The 15,207-nt window shown below is 47.9% G+C and overlaps 1 protein-coding gene across 4 annotated transcripts in view; it reads left to right on the top strand.

The window, feature by feature from the left end:
* dnaaf1 (dynein axonemal assembly factor 1) overlaps nt 1-15,207 on the top strand; it is a 185,127-nt gene that overhangs the window by 2,066 nt on the left and 167,854 nt on the right. The window contains exon 1 of one of the 4 annotated variants that reach the window (XM_085990904.1): nt 3,235-3,442. The exons of 1 other annotated variant lie outside the window; for it this stretch is intronic. The gene's annotated coding sequence lies outside the window, so the exon portion shown is untranslated. Of the gene's footprint in view, nt 1-3,234; nt 3,443-15,207 lie in introns of those variants that run through there. 2 more of the 4 variants (XM_085990905.1, XM_085990902.1) reach the window with 2 other exon arrangements.

Genomic DNA, 15,207 nt, shown 5'->3' with positions numbered 1-15,207 from the left:
CCAATTTGCTCGTGGCTCCGGTAATAATCCAGAGATTATGATCTTTGTAGTTCTGCTTTTTAATTTAGTCCCTAGCTGCTCAAACTCTCTCAGCAGAACCTCATTCTTAGTCCTACCTATGTCATTGGTACCTACATGGACCACAACAACTGGATCCTCCCACTCCCACTCCAAGTTCTTCTCCAGCCCGGAGGAGATGTCCTTTACCCTGGCACCGGGTAGGCAACATAGCCTTTGGGACTCATGCTCCTGGCTGCAGAGAACAGTGCCTATCCCCCCCTAACTATACTGTTGCCTACTACAACCACCTTCCTTTTCACTTCCCCCACTTGAATGGCTTCCTGTACCACGATGCCGTGGTCAGTTTGCTTGTCCTCCCCGCAGTCCCCGCACTTGTCCACAAGGGTTGCAAGAACATCGAATCTATTGGACAAGTGCAGGGACTAGTGCTCCTGCAATACTACCTCTTGGATCCCCATATCTGCCTCAGTCACAGTCACACCCTCCTGTCCCTGACCACGTGTCAGTTCTAAAGTATTTAATCTAAGGGGTGTGGCTGCCTCCTGGAGCAAAAGGTCCAGGTAACTTTCTCCCTCCCTGATGTCTCGCAATGTGTGGAGCTCGGACTCCAGCTCCTGAACTTGGAGTCGAAGTTCCTCAAGCCGCAGACACTTACCACAGATGTAGTCACCTTGGACTAAAATGTCCACAAGCTCCCACATATTGCAGCAGCAACACATCTCCTGTTCTCCCATTATTTTATTTAATTAATTAGTTTAATGTTAATCAAATTATTTACCTCATTTAGTTAATTAAATTAAGTTTAGTTTTTAAAATTTAGTTGTATGTTAACTTAAAACTTAGCCCACAGTCACTACCAATCACTTACCTGCCTTACTGTGACGTCACAGAGCCATTTTTTCTTGTTGACGCAGGTCTGCTGCTGCGTTTATTCCCGCTCTCGAGCCTCAGTCTGCTCCTGCTCAGGTCCGCCACCGCTCTGCGTGAGAAGTTAGCAAAAGCAAGCACCTCCTTCCCCCACTTCACCGAACTCCCACACTTACCAAACTCCCAGTTGTTCACTGTGCTGGCTGCACTCACAGGCCCCTGTGTTTATACTGTTTGTGACTCAGATGAGTCAGCACTGCTCTGCTACTGTTTCAGGAACCAGTTTAATCTAGTTAGCTAATTAACTAACTACAACAGCTCTCCAGCAGGAGAGCTTGCTTGTTTGTCCCTGGTGAAGCCTGAAGAATCTTAAACATTTTAAGTTTAAATTTTAACTTAAACAGTTGATCTTACTTAAGAGCTACTAGCAATTAACACTAGATTTTAATAGAGATTAACCCTTAAAACTCCCACACTTGCCAAACTCCCAGTTGTTCACTCTGAGTGCTGCACTCAGCTATATCCTATAATGTGCCCACCTGTTTTTTCAGGCTGGCCCATTACAGTAAGATGTTTTTTCAATTGCGTCTTACTGTTTACATAGATGAAAAAGCTCTCTTGGCCTTATTATCGTCAATGATTTGTGTCTCTCTTGCCCTCTTTTCTTATTCCGATACTTTGCTTAGCTACATTCAGCTGCCTTTAGTATGAATCAACCTCTGCCTTACTCAGATTCCTTATATCTTCTAAAGGATTTCTGCTTCCAATCTTTTTATTGTGATTTATATCTTGTTGAAATGGAATATACTTTGCCCCATTCATCAAAATAACCTGATCTACATCCAAGTTTTCTTCTGTTCATTTTCAAGGTATGGCTTTTTAATTAAAATTCTCTGTCTGTTTTGCATAGCTCCAAAATGTGCTTCTCTGAACACTTGCACCAGCCTGGTTCTGTTTTTGCCCTCAGCATTCACCAAATCAAACCTAGCCTAGTGATACTCACTAGATCCCAGATGCTTCCCAATACCTAGGGTGAATCTAGCTCTGGTGAATTGCTGAATACTAAATCCAATAGAGATTCTGCTGTAGTGGCTTCTTCAAAGGTTGTGACAAGCAGTAATTCCTGCTTGTCTCAGTGAAATTGTTAGTACTGTTTCTCCTTCCCACCGGCTGTCCCTGATTATCTTTACCTCCTGGCATGTTATAAACCCCTACGATTGGCATGGTCTAGTTCCCTATCTAGGATTTTATTGACCTCAGCTGGTGAACCTTTAGAGCAAACATGAACAAAAGCAGTGCTGTCTTTGTTGGGTCAAGCATGTGAATAAAGTGAAAAAAATCAAATTGAATAGATAGTGCCACCTGTTGTCCTAATAGTTCGACTTTCTCTCACTGTCTGTTCGCTCTTAGTAGCACTAACCTTGCTTCTATTATTAGTTACATACAACCAATGCACTGCATTCTTTGCCTATCGCTGACCAATAGAGTTCATGAGTGTCTTTGAACTCCTGTAACTGTTCTTGCTGATGGAAACCTTTCTCTCCGCTTTGTCTCTCATTTTATTATCAAAAACACCATCAATATACTGTTAATTCTCAAAGTAACTCCGTCAACATCATTTTAACCAATCTGTGTGATACACCTTGTTGTAAGAATTCCTTTATTTAGAGACTATCTTAGATGGACATGTCACATACTTAAGAGGGAATTTTTAATTAGTTGAGAAAAGCCAAGTCTGCTTCTCAGCTGAAAAACAAATGACTTTGTCTGACTTCAAACGTAATAGTGGTAAAATAATCCAGATAAGGAGCAGGCCACGCCCAGGCTTTGTTTCAAGTCTCTTTTCATTTTATCTGGATGTAAATAATGACACAAGACTAGACAGTAGAAGGGTGAAGTCACTCTAGGCACTTGTAAGGGGTGGTGTGTGTGTGGTCAGCTTTACCTCTGACTCCCTGAGCGGTTCGAAATCGCTCCCACTCCCTTGGTTCTAGACTTTGGACTTATTTGGGGGTTGTAATGAAATTGCAACAGACACATGAGTTGGTCAAAAGAATTGAGATTTTTATTTTGTTGATTGGCTATGATAAATTGACCCTTAGTGTTAGGGGGATTAAATACATGGGGTTACGGGGATAGGGTGGGATATGTGTTGGTGCAGGGGTTACGGGGATCGGGTGGAATATGTGTCGGTGCAGGCTCGATGGGCCAAAATGGCCTCTATCTGCACTGTGGGGTTTCTGTGATTCTGTGAATAAATCTTATACTCTAAAAGGGGGAACACTTCGGAATATGCGAGGGAGAATTACAATAGACAAAAATACCTTACCCTCCCAATCCCACTATCCTAACTAGGTTGAAATCCAGAGGACCAGGAAATGCTCACCAAATGACTTCCTTGACAGATTGTAGAGGTTCGCGATTTCGGGGTTCTCTTTAGTTGTGACGGTTGGGGCCTGCCGTACCCCGGACGTGGTGGAAGACTGCACCTGCGTTGGGTTTTCAGTCTTCGCCTGTCCGCTGATGCGGTTAGATGCGTAGTTGGATTTATCGGGTGAGTACCCAATTTTCTTTGGTTAGGTATAGTTTTTAGAGTCTTTTGTGTCAAATCTTACCCAGGGGTAAGTCAGACTAGCCTGTAGAGTGGAAACAAGTTTGTGATTTTTCGATTTCTCGGTGGTTGGTTTCTTGTTGGTCGCGGTGGCCCAATATTACCTGGTTGGTGGTAATATTCTTAGTTGTTGGTTTCTTGAGGCCTTTGGTTACCACGATTTCCTTTTCCTTCCGTTTCGTTCTTCTTTCTTAAAGTCTCCGATCCTCCGACTAAATACGGTGATGATGATATCTTTTTCTCTCTCCTGTGCCTGAACCTTCTTGAGCTGTGTCCTCAACTGTGTGAACTGTACTGTACTGAGTTTCACTGAACAAGCAGGCCTCAATTATACTGTTTTGAGGCCTGGCATATCTGACCGCCAAATCTCTGGTCCTTTGTTAATTTTGGCGGGCTCGTTAATTTTAATAAGTTTAAATTCTCATCGAGTTTCGGGGATGGTCCCATCTATTTTTAATTGGCTTTTAAGTGGTTTCGGGATTGCTTTGAAATCAGTTTAAAATGTGTAAAGTGTTTTGGAAATCTTTCTGATTGGTTTTAAACTGTTGTTTGATTGTCTTTTTTCCTGCTGGGGCCAGGTTCTGTTTTGTTGACTGTTGGCATGTATTGTATTATTCATGTTATTAATGGCCCTGTGGGATTTCTGCGGGAACCGTCTTTTCCGTGGGCTTATTGTCTTTATGTAGAATGGCTGGGATGGCCCAGAACGTTCCCAGACGATCTGGCCTTTCCAATACTCAAACTGTCTGTATTTCGGGGGCCCATCCCACCTCCTTTTGTCGCAGCTTTTTCCACAGGCCTGAACATGCCTTTTAAACTAGCCAAATCTTCCTGGGGTTTAGATTTTTGTTCCCCTTGGCCCAATATTATTTCAAATAGTCCAATATTGCTGCTTTTCTTACTTTGGGGGAATTTGTATAATTTTGCGGACTCGGCTAAACATAACCCCTGACGAGCGAAACACAAACTGTGGAAGGAGAGAGGGAAAGGCCAACTGGAGGAGGGAGAGAGAGAAAAACAAACTGGCGGAGGGAGAAAGAAACACAAACTGGGGGAGGGAGAGAGAAACACAAACTGTGGAAGGAGAGAGAAACACAAACTGGGGGAGGGAGAGAGAAACACAAACTGGGGGAGAGAGAGAGAAACATAAACTGGGGGAGAGAGAGAAACACATTCTGGGGGAGAGCGAGAGAGAAACATAAACTGGGGGAGAGAGAAACACAAACTGGGGAGAGACGGAGAGAAACACAAACTGGGGGAGAGAGAGAGAAACAAACTGGGAGAGAGAGAGAAACAAACTGGGAGAGAGAGAGAGAAACATAAACTGGGGGAGAGAGAGAGGAACACAAACTGGGGGAGAGAGAGAGGAACACAAACTGGGGGAGAGAGAGAGACACACACAAACTGGGGGAGAGAGAGAGAGAGAAACACAAACTGGGGAGGGAGAGAAAAACAAAAACTGGGGCGAGAGAGAAACACAAACTGGGGAGGGAGAGAGAATCACAAACTGGGGAGAGAGAGAAACACAAACTGGGGAGAGAGAGAGAAACATAAACTGGGGAGAGAGAGAAACACAAACTGGGAGAGAGAGAGACACATACACAAACTGGGGAGAGAGCGAGAGACGCACAAACTGGGGGAGAGAGAGAGAGACGCACAAACTGGGGGAGAGAGAGAGAGACACACAAACTGGGGGAGAGAGAGAGAGACACACAAACTGGGGGAGAGAGAGAGACAAACAAACTGGGGGGGAGAGAGAGAGAGACACACAAACTGGGGAGGGAGAGAGACACACAAACTGGGGAGGGAGAGAGACACACAAACTGGGGAGGGAGAGAGAAACACAAACTGGGGAGAGAGAAACACAAACTGGGGGAGAGAGAGAGACACAAACTGGGGAGAGAGAGAAACACAAACTGGGGAGGGAGAGAGAAACACAAACTGGGGAGAGAGAAACACAAACTGGGGGAGAGAGAGAGACACACACAAACTGGGGGAGAGAGAGAGAGAGAAACACAAACTGGGGAGGGAGAGAAAAACAAAAACTGGGGCGAGAGAGAAACACAAACTGGGGAGGGAGAGAGAATCACAAACTGGGGAGAGAGAGAAACACAAACTGGGGAGAGAGAGAGAAACATAAACTGGGGAGAGAGAGAAACACAAACTGGGAGAGAGAGAGACACATACACAAACTGGGGGAGAGAGCGAGAGACGCACAAACTGGGGGAGAGAGAGAGAGACGCACAAACTGGGGGAGAGAGAGAGAGACACACAAACTGGGGGAGAGAGAGAGAGACACACAAACTGGGGGAGAGAGAGAGACAAACAAACTGGGGGGGAGAGAGAGAGAGACACACAAACTGGGGAGGGAGAGAGAGACACACAAACTGGGGAGGGAGAGAGAAACACAAACTGGGGAGAGAGAAACACAAACTGGGGGAGAGAGAGAGAGACACAAATTGGGGAGAGAGAAACACAAACTGGGGAGGGAGAGAGAAACACAAACTGGGGAGAGAGAAACACAAACTGGGGGGGAGAGAGAGAGAGACACACAAACTGGAAGAGAGAGAGAGACACACAAACTGGAAGAGAGAGAGAGACACACAAACTGGGAGAGAGAGAGAGAAACACAAACTGGGAGAGAGAGAGAGAGAGGGAAACACAAACTGGGAGAGAGAGAGAAACACACAAACTGGGAGAGAGAGAGAGAAACACAAACTGGGAGAGAGAGAGAGAGAGGGAAACACAAACTGGGAGAGAGAGAGAAACACAAACTGGGGGAGAGAGAGAGAGAGAGAGAAACACCAACTGGGGAGAGAGAGAAACACCAACTGGGGAGAGAGAGAAACACCAACTGGGGAGAGAGAGAAACACAAACTGGGGAGAGAGAGAAACACACACTGGGGGGAGAGAGAGAAACACAAACTGGGGGGAGAGAGAGAGAAGCACAAACTGGGGGAAGAGAGAGAGAGAGAGAAACACAAACTGGGAGAGAGAGAGAGAGAGAAACACAAACTGGGAGAGAGAGAGAGAGAGAAACACAAACTGGGAGAGAGAGAGAAACACAAACTGGGAGAGAGAGAGAAACACAAACTGGGAGGGAGAGAGAGAGAAACAAACGGGGAGAGAGAGAGAGAGAGAAACACAAACTGGGGGAGGGAGAGAGAAACACAAGCTGAGGGAGGGAGAGAGAGAGAAGCACAAACTGGGGAGGGAGAGAGAAACACAAACTGGGGGAGAGGGAGAGAGAAACAGAAACTGGGGGAGAGGGAGAGAGAAACAGAAACTGGGGGAGAGGGAGAGAAACACAAACTGGGGGAAGAGAGAGAGAAACACAAACTGGGGAGAGAGAGAAACACAAACTGGGGAGAGAGAGTGAAACACAAACTGGGGAGAGAGAGAGAAACACATACTGGGGAGAGAGAGAGAAACACAAACTGTGGGAGAGGGAGAGAAACACAAACGGGGGAGAGAGAGAGAAACACAAACTGGGGAGAGAGATACACAAACTGGGGAGAGAGAGAAGCGCAAACTGGGGAGAGAGAGAAGCACAAACTGGGGGAGAGAGAGAGAGAAACACAAACTGGGGGAGAGAGGGAGAGAAACACTGGGGAGGGAGAGAGAGTAGAAACATAATCTGGGGAGAGAGAGAAACACAAACTGGGGGAGAGAGGGAGAGAAACACAAACTGTGGGAGAGAGAGAGAGAAACACAAATTAGGGAGAGAGAGAAACACAAGCTGAGGGAGAGAGAGAGAGAGAGAAACAAACTGGGGAGCGAGAAACACAAACTTGGGAGAGAGAGAAACAAACTGGGGAGAGAGAGAGAGAGAAACACAAACTGGGGAGAGAGAAACACAAACTGGGGAGAGAGAGAAACACAAACTGGGGAGAGAGAGAAACACAAACTGGGGAGAGAGAGAAACACAAACTGGGGAGAGAGAGAGAAACACAAACTGGGGAGAGAGAGAGAAACACAAGCTGGGGAGAGAGAGTGAAACACAAACTGGGGAGAGAGAGAGAAACACATACTGGGGAGAGAGAGAGAAACACAAACTGGGGAGAGAGAGAGAAACACAAACTGGGGAGAGAGAGAGAGAAACACAAACTGGGGAGAGAGAGAGAAACACAAACTGGGGGAGAGAGAGAGAAACAAACTGGGGGAGAGAGAGAGAAACAAATTGGGGAGGGAGAGAGAAACACAAACTGGCGGAGAGCGAGCGAGAGAAACACAAACTGGGGGAGAGAGAGAAACAGAAACTGGGGAGAGAGAGATAGAAACACAGACTGGGGGTGAGAGAGAAACACAAACTGGGGAGAAAGAGAAACACAAGCTGAGGGAGAGAGAGAGAGAAACAAACTGTGGAGCGAGAAACACAAACTGGGGAGAGAGAGAGAGAAACACAAACTGGGGAGAGAGAGAGAGAAACACAAACTGGGGAGAGAGAGAAACACAAACTGGGGGGAGAGAGAGAAACACAAACTGGGGAGAGAGAGAAACACAAACTGGGGAGAGAGAGAGAAACAAACTGTGGAGAGAGAGAGAAACACAAACTGGGGAGAGAGAGAGAAACACAAACTGGGGGGAGAGAGAGAAACACAAACTGGGGAGAGAGAGAAACACAAACTGGGGAGAGAGAGAGAAACACAAACTGGGGAGAGAGCGAGAAACACAAACTGGGGAGAGAGAGAAACACAAACTGGGGAGAGAGAGAAACACAAACTGGGGAGAGAGAGAAACACAAACTGGGGAGAGAGAGAGAAACATAAACTGGGGAGAGAGAGAAACACAAACTGGGAGAGAGAGAGACACATACACAAACTGGGGAGAGAGCGAGAGACGCACAAACTGGGGGAGAGAGAGAGAGACGCACAAACTGGGGGAGAGAGAGAGAGACACACAAACTGGGGGAGAGAGAGAGAGACACACAAACTGGGGGAGAGAGAGAGACAAACAAACTGGGGGGGAGAGAGAGAGAGACACACAAACTGGGGAGGGAGAGAGAGACACACAAACTGGGGAGGGAGAGAGAAACACAAACTGGGGAGAGAGAAACACAAACTGGGGGAGAGAGAGAGACACAAACTGGGGAGAGAGAGAAACACAAACTGGGGAGGGAGAGAGAAACACAAACTGGGGAGAGAGAAACACAAACTGGGGGAGAGAGAGAGACACACACAAACTGGGGGAGAGAGAGAGAGAGAAACACAAACTGGGGAGGGAGAGAAAAACAAAAACTGGGGCGAGAGAGAAACACAAACTGGGGAGGGAGAGAATCACAAACTGGGGAGAGAGAGAAACACAAACTGGGGAGAGAGAGAGAAACATAAACTGGGGAGAGAGAGAAACACAAACTGGGAGAGAGAGAGACACATACACAAACTGGGGGAGAGAGCGAGAGACGCACAAACTGGGGGAGAGAGAGAGAGACGCACAAACTGGGGGAGAGAGAGAGAGAGACACAAACTGGGGGAGAGAGAGAGAGACACACAAACTGGGGGAGAGAGAGAGACAAACAAACTGGGGGGGAGAGAGAGAGACACACACAAACTGGGGAGGGAGAGAGAGACACACAAACTGGGGAGGGAGAGAGAAACACAAACTGGGGAGAGAGAAACACAAACTGGGGGAGAGAGAGAGAGACACAAATTGGGGAGAGAGAAACACAAACTGGGGAGGGAGAGAGAAACACAAACTGGGGAGAGAGAAACACAAACTGGGGGGGAGAGAGAGAGACACACACAAACTGGAAGAGAGAGAGAGACACACAAACTGGAAGAGAGAGAGAGACACACAAACTGGGAGAGAGAGAGAGAAACACAAACTGGGAGAGAGAGAGAGAGAGGGAAACACAAACTGGGAGAGAGAGAGAAACACAAACTGGGGGAGAGAGAGAGAGAGAGAGAGAAACACCAACTGGGGAGAGAGAGAAACACCAACTGGGGAGAGAGAGAAACACCAACTGGGGAGAGAGAGAAACACAAACTGGGGAGAGAGAGAAACACACACTGGGGGGAGAGAGAGAAACACAAACTGGGGGGAGAGAGAGAGAAGCACAAACTGGGGGGAGAGAGAGAGAGAGAGAAACACAAACTGGGAGAGAGAGAGAGAGAGAAACACAAACTGGGAGAGAGAGAGAGAGAGAAACACAAACTGGGAGAGAGAGAGAAACACAAACTGGGAGAGAGAGAGAAACACAAACTGGGAGGGAGAGAGAGAGAAACAAACGGGGAGAGAGAGAGAGAGAGAAACACAAACTGGGGGAGGGAGAGAGAAACACAAGCTGAGGGAGGGAGAGAGAGAGAAGCACAAACTGGGGAGGGAGAGAGAAACACAAACTGGGGGAGAGGGAGAGAGAAACAGAAACTGGGGGAGAGGGAGAGAGAAACAGAAACTGGGGGAGAGGGAGAGAAACACAAACTGGGGGAAGAGAGAGAGAAACACAAACTGGGGAGAGAGAGAAACACAAACTGGGGAGAGAGAGTGAAACACAAACTGGGGAGAGAGAGAGAAACACATACTGGGGAGAGAGAGAGAAACACAAACTGTGGGAGAGAGGGAGAGAAACACAAACGGGGGAGAGAGAGAGAAACACAAACTGGGGAGAGAGATACACAAACTGGGGAGAGAGAGAAGCGCAAACTGGGGAGAGAGAGAAGCACAAACTGGGGGAGAGAGAGAGAGAAACACAAACTGGGGGAGAGAGGGAGAGAAACACTGGGGAGGGAGAGAGAGTAGAAACATAATCTGGGGAGAGAGAGAAACACAAACTGGGGGAGAGAGGGAGAGAAACACAAACTGTGGGAGAGAGAGAGAGAAACACAAATTAGGGAGAGAGAGAAACACAAGCTGAGGGAGAGAGAGAGAGAGAGAAACAAACTGGGGAGCGAGAAACACAAACTTGGGAGAGAGAGAAACACAAACTGGGGAGAGAGAGAGAGAGAAACACAAACTGGGGAGAGAGAAACACAAACTGGGGAGAGAGAGAAACACAAACTGGGGAGAGAGAGAAACACAAACTGGGGAGAGAGAGAAACACAAACTGGGGAGAGAGAGAGAAACACAAACTGGGGAGAGAGAGAGAAACACAAGCTGGGGAGAGAGAGTGAAACACATACTGGGGAGAGAGAGAGAAACACAAACTGGGGAGAGAGAGAGAAACACAAACTGGGGAGAGAGAGAGAAACACAAACTGGGGAGAGAGAGAGAAACACAAACTGGGGGAGAGAGAGAGAAACAAACTGGGGGAGAGAGAGAGAAACAAATTGGGGAGGGAGAGAGAAACACAAACTGGCGGAGAGCGAGCGAGAGAAACACAAACTGGGGGAGAGAGAGAAACAGAAACTGGGGAGAGAGAGATAGAAACACAGACTGGGGGTGAGAGAGAAACACAAACTGGGGAGAAAGAGAAACACAAGCTGAGGGAGAGAGAGAGAGAAACAAACTGTGGAGCGAGAAAAACAAACTGGGGAGAGAGAGAGAGAGAAACACAAACTGGGGAGAGAGAGAGAGAAACACAAACTGGGGAGAGAGAGAGAAACAGAAACTGGGGAGAGAGAGAGAAACACAAACTGGGGGGAGAGAGAGAAACACAAACTGGGGAGAGAGAGAAACACAAACTGGGGAGAGAGAGAGAAACAAACTGTGGAGAGAGAGAGAAACACAAACTGGGGAGAGAGAGAGAAACACAAACTGGGGGGAGAGAGAGAAACACAAACTGGGGAGAGAGAGAAACACAAACTGGGGAGAGAGAGAGAAACACAAACTGGGGAGAGAGCGAGAAACACAAACTGGGGAGAGAGAGAAACACAAACTGGGGAGAGAGAGAAACACAAACTGGGGAGAGAGAGAAACACAAACTGGGGAGAGAGAGAGAAACACAAACTGGGGAGAGAGAGAGAAACACAAACTGGGGAGAGAGAGAGAAACACAAACTGGCGGAGAGCGAGAGAAACACAAACTGGGGAGAGAGAGAGAAACACAAACTGGGGAGAGAGAGAGAAACACAAACTGGGGAGAGAGAGAGAAACACAAACTGGGGAGAGAGAGAGAGAGAAACAGGGACTGGGGAGAGAGAGAGCGAAACACTAACAGGGGGAGGGAGAGAGAAACACAAACTGGAGAGAGAAACACAAACTGGGGAGAGAGAGAAACACAAACTGGGGAGAGAGAGAGAGCAACAGTAACTGGGGGAGAGAGAGAGCGAAACAGAAACTGGAGGAGAGAGAGAGCGAAACTGAAACTGGGGGAGAGAGAGAGCGAAAGTCAAACTGGGGGAGAGAGAGAGCGAAACACAACTGGGGGAGAGAGAGAAACAAACTGGGGGAGGGAGAGAGAAACACAAACTGGGGAGAGAGAGAGAGAAACACAAACTGTGGGAGAGAGGGAGAGAAACACAAACTGTGGGAGAGAAACAGAAACTGTGGGAGAGAGGGAGAGAAACACAAACTGTGGGAGAGAGTGGGAGAAACACAAACTGGGGAGAGAGAGAGAAACAAACTGGGGGAGGGAGAGAGAAACACAAACTGTGGGAGAGAGGCAGAGAAACACAAACTGGGGGAGAGAGAGAAACAAACTGGGTGAGAGACAGAGAGAGACAGACAAACTGGGGAGGGAGGGAGAGAGAAACACAAATTGGGGGAGAGGGAGAGAAACACAAACTGAGGGAGGGAGAGAGAGAGAAACAAACTGGGGAGCGAGAAACACAAACTGGGGAGAGAGAGAGAAACACAAACTGAGGGAGAGAGAGAGAAACAAACTGGGGGAGGGAGAGAGAAACACAAACTGGGGAGAGAGAGAGTAACACAAACTGGGGGAGAGAGGGAGAGAAACACAAACTGGGGAGAGAGAGAGAGAGAAACACAAACTGGGGAGAGAGGGAGAGAATCACAAACTGGGGGAGAAAGATAGAGAAACAAACTGGGGAGAGAGAGAGAAACACATACTGGGGAGAGAGAGAGAAACACAAACTGGGGAGAGAGAGAGAAACACAAACTGGGGAGAGAGAGAGAAACACAAACTGGGGAGAGCGAGAGAAACACAAACTGGGGGAGAGAGAGAGAAACACAAACTGGGGGAGAGAGAGAGAGAAACAAACTGGGGAGGGAGAGAGAAACACAAACTGGCAGAGAGCGAGCGAGAGAAACACAAACTGGTGGAGAGAGAGAAACAGAAACTGGGGAGAGAGAGATAGAAACACAAACTGGGGGCGAGAGAGAAACACAAACTGGGGAGAAAGAGAAACACAAGCTGAGGGAGAGAGAGAGAGAAACAAACTGGGGAGCGAGAAACACAAACTGGGGAGAGAGAGAGAGAGACACAAACTGGGGAGAGAGAGAGAAACACAAACTGGGGAGGGAGAGAAAAACAAAAACTGGGGCGAGAGAGAAACACAAACTGGGGAGGGAGAGAGAATCACAAACTGGGGAGAGAGAGAAACACAAACTGGGGAGAGAGAGAGAAACATAAACTGGGGAGAGAGAGAAACACAAACTGGGGAGAGAGAGAGAAACACAAACTGGGGGAGAGAGCGAGAGACGCACAAACTGGGGGAGAGAGAGAGAGACGCACAAACTGGGGGAGAGAGAGAGAGACACACAAACTGGGGGAGAGAGAGAGAGACACACAAACTGGGGGAGAGAGAGAGACAAACAAACTGGGGGGGAGAGAGAGAGAGACACACAAACTGGGGAGGGAGAGAGAGACACACAAACTGGGGAGGGAGAGAGAAACACAAACTGGGGAGAGAGAAACACAAACTGGGGAGGGAGAGAGAAACACAAACTGGGGAGAGAGAAACACAAACTGGGGGGGAGAGAGAGAGAGACACACAAACTGGAAGAGAGAGAGAGACACACAAACTGGAAGAGAGAGAGAGACACACAAACTGGGAGAGAGAGAGAGAAACACAAACTGGGAGAGAGAGAGAGAGAGGGAAACACAAACTGGGAGAGAGAGAGAAACACAAACTGGGGGAGAGAGAGAGAGAGAGAGAAACACCAACTGGGGAGAGAGAGAAACACCAACTGGGGAGAGAGAGAAACACCAACTGGGGAGAGAGAGAAACACAAACTGGGGAGAGAGAGAAACACACACTGGGGGGAGAGAGAGAAACACAAACTGGGGGGAGAGAGAGAGAAGCACAAACTGGGGGAAGAGAGAGAGAGAGAGAAACACAAACTGGGAGAGAGAGAGAGAGAGAAACACAAACTGGGAGAGAGAGAGAGAGAGAAACACAAACTGGGAGAGAGAGAGAAACACAAACTGGGAGAGAGAGAGAAACACAAACTGGGAGGGAGAGAGAGAGAAACAAACGGGGAGAGAGAGAGAGAGAGAAACACAAACTGGGGGAGGGAGAGAGAAACACAAGCTGAGGGAGGGAGAGAGAGAGAAGCACAAACTGGGGAGGGAGAGAGAAACACAAACTGGGGGAGAGGGAGAGAGAAACAGAAACTGGGGGAGAGGGAGAGAGAAACAGAAACTGGGGGAGAGGGAGAGAAACACAAACTGGGGGAAGAGAGAGAGAAACACAAACTGGGGAGAGAGAGAAACACAAACTGGGGAGAGAGAGTGAAACACAAACTGGGGAGAGAGAGAGAAACACATACTGGGGAGAGAGAGAGAAACACAAACTGGGAGAGAGGGAGAGAAACACAAACGGGGGAGAGAGAGAGAAACACAAACTGGGGAGAGAGATACACAAACTGGGGAGAGAGAGAAGCACAAACTGGGGAGAGAGAGAAGCACAAACTGGGGGAGAGAGAGAGAGAAACACAAACTGTGGGAGAGAGAGAGAGAAACACAAATTAGGGAGAGAGAGAAACACAAGCTGAGGGAGAGAGAGAGAGAGAGAAACAAACTGGGGAGCGAGAAACACAAACTTGGGAGAGAGAGAAACACAAACTGGGGAGAGAGAGAGAGAGAAACACAAACTGGGGAGAGAGAAACACAAACTGGGGAGAGAGAGAAACACAAACTGGGGAGAGAGAGAAACACAAACTGGGGAGAGAGAGAAACACAAACTGGGGAGAGAGAGAGAAACACAAACTGGGGAGAGAGAGAGAAACACAAGCTGGGGAGAGAGAGTGAAACACAAACTGGGGAGAGAGAGAGAAACACATACTGGGGAGAGAGAGAGAAACACAAACTGGGGAGAGAGAGAGAAACACAAACTGGGGAGAGAGAGAGAAACACAAACTGGGGAGAGAGAGAGAAACACAAACTGGGGGAGAGAGAGAGAAACAAACTGGGGGAGAGAGAGAGAAACAAATTGGGGAGGGAGAGAGAAACACAAACTGGCGGAGAGCGAGCGAGAGAAACACAAACTGGGGGAGAGAGAGAAACAGAAACTGGGGAGAGAGAGATAGAAACACAGACTGGGGGTGAGAGAGAAACACAAACTGGGGAGAAAGAGAAACACAAGCTGAGGGAGAGAGAGAGAGAAACAAACTGTGGAGCGAGAAACACAAACTGGGGAGAGAGAGAGAGAGAAACACAAACTGGGGAGAGAGAGAGAGAAACACAAACTGGGGAGAGAGAGAGAGAAACACAAACTGGGGAGAGAGAGAGAAACACAAACTGGGGGGAGAGAGAGAAACACAAACTGGGGAGAGAGAGAAACACAAACTGGGGAGAGAGAGAGAAACAAACTGGAGAGAGAGAGAAACACAAACTGGGGAGAGAGAGAGAAACACAAACTGGGGGGAGAG

The sequence above is a fragment of the Somniosus microcephalus genome, chromosome 6, assembly GCF_052327205.1.
Source record: "Somniosus microcephalus isolate GS21.2 chromosome 6, FLI_Smic_1.0, whole genome shotgun sequence".
In the NCBI taxonomy this organism is placed as follows: Eukaryota; Metazoa; Chordata; class Chondrichthyes; order Squaliformes; family Somniosidae; genus Somniosus; species Somniosus microcephalus.
Note: the sequence above shows the minus strand (reverse complement) of the source record. Positions and strands in the feature narration are given on the sequence as shown.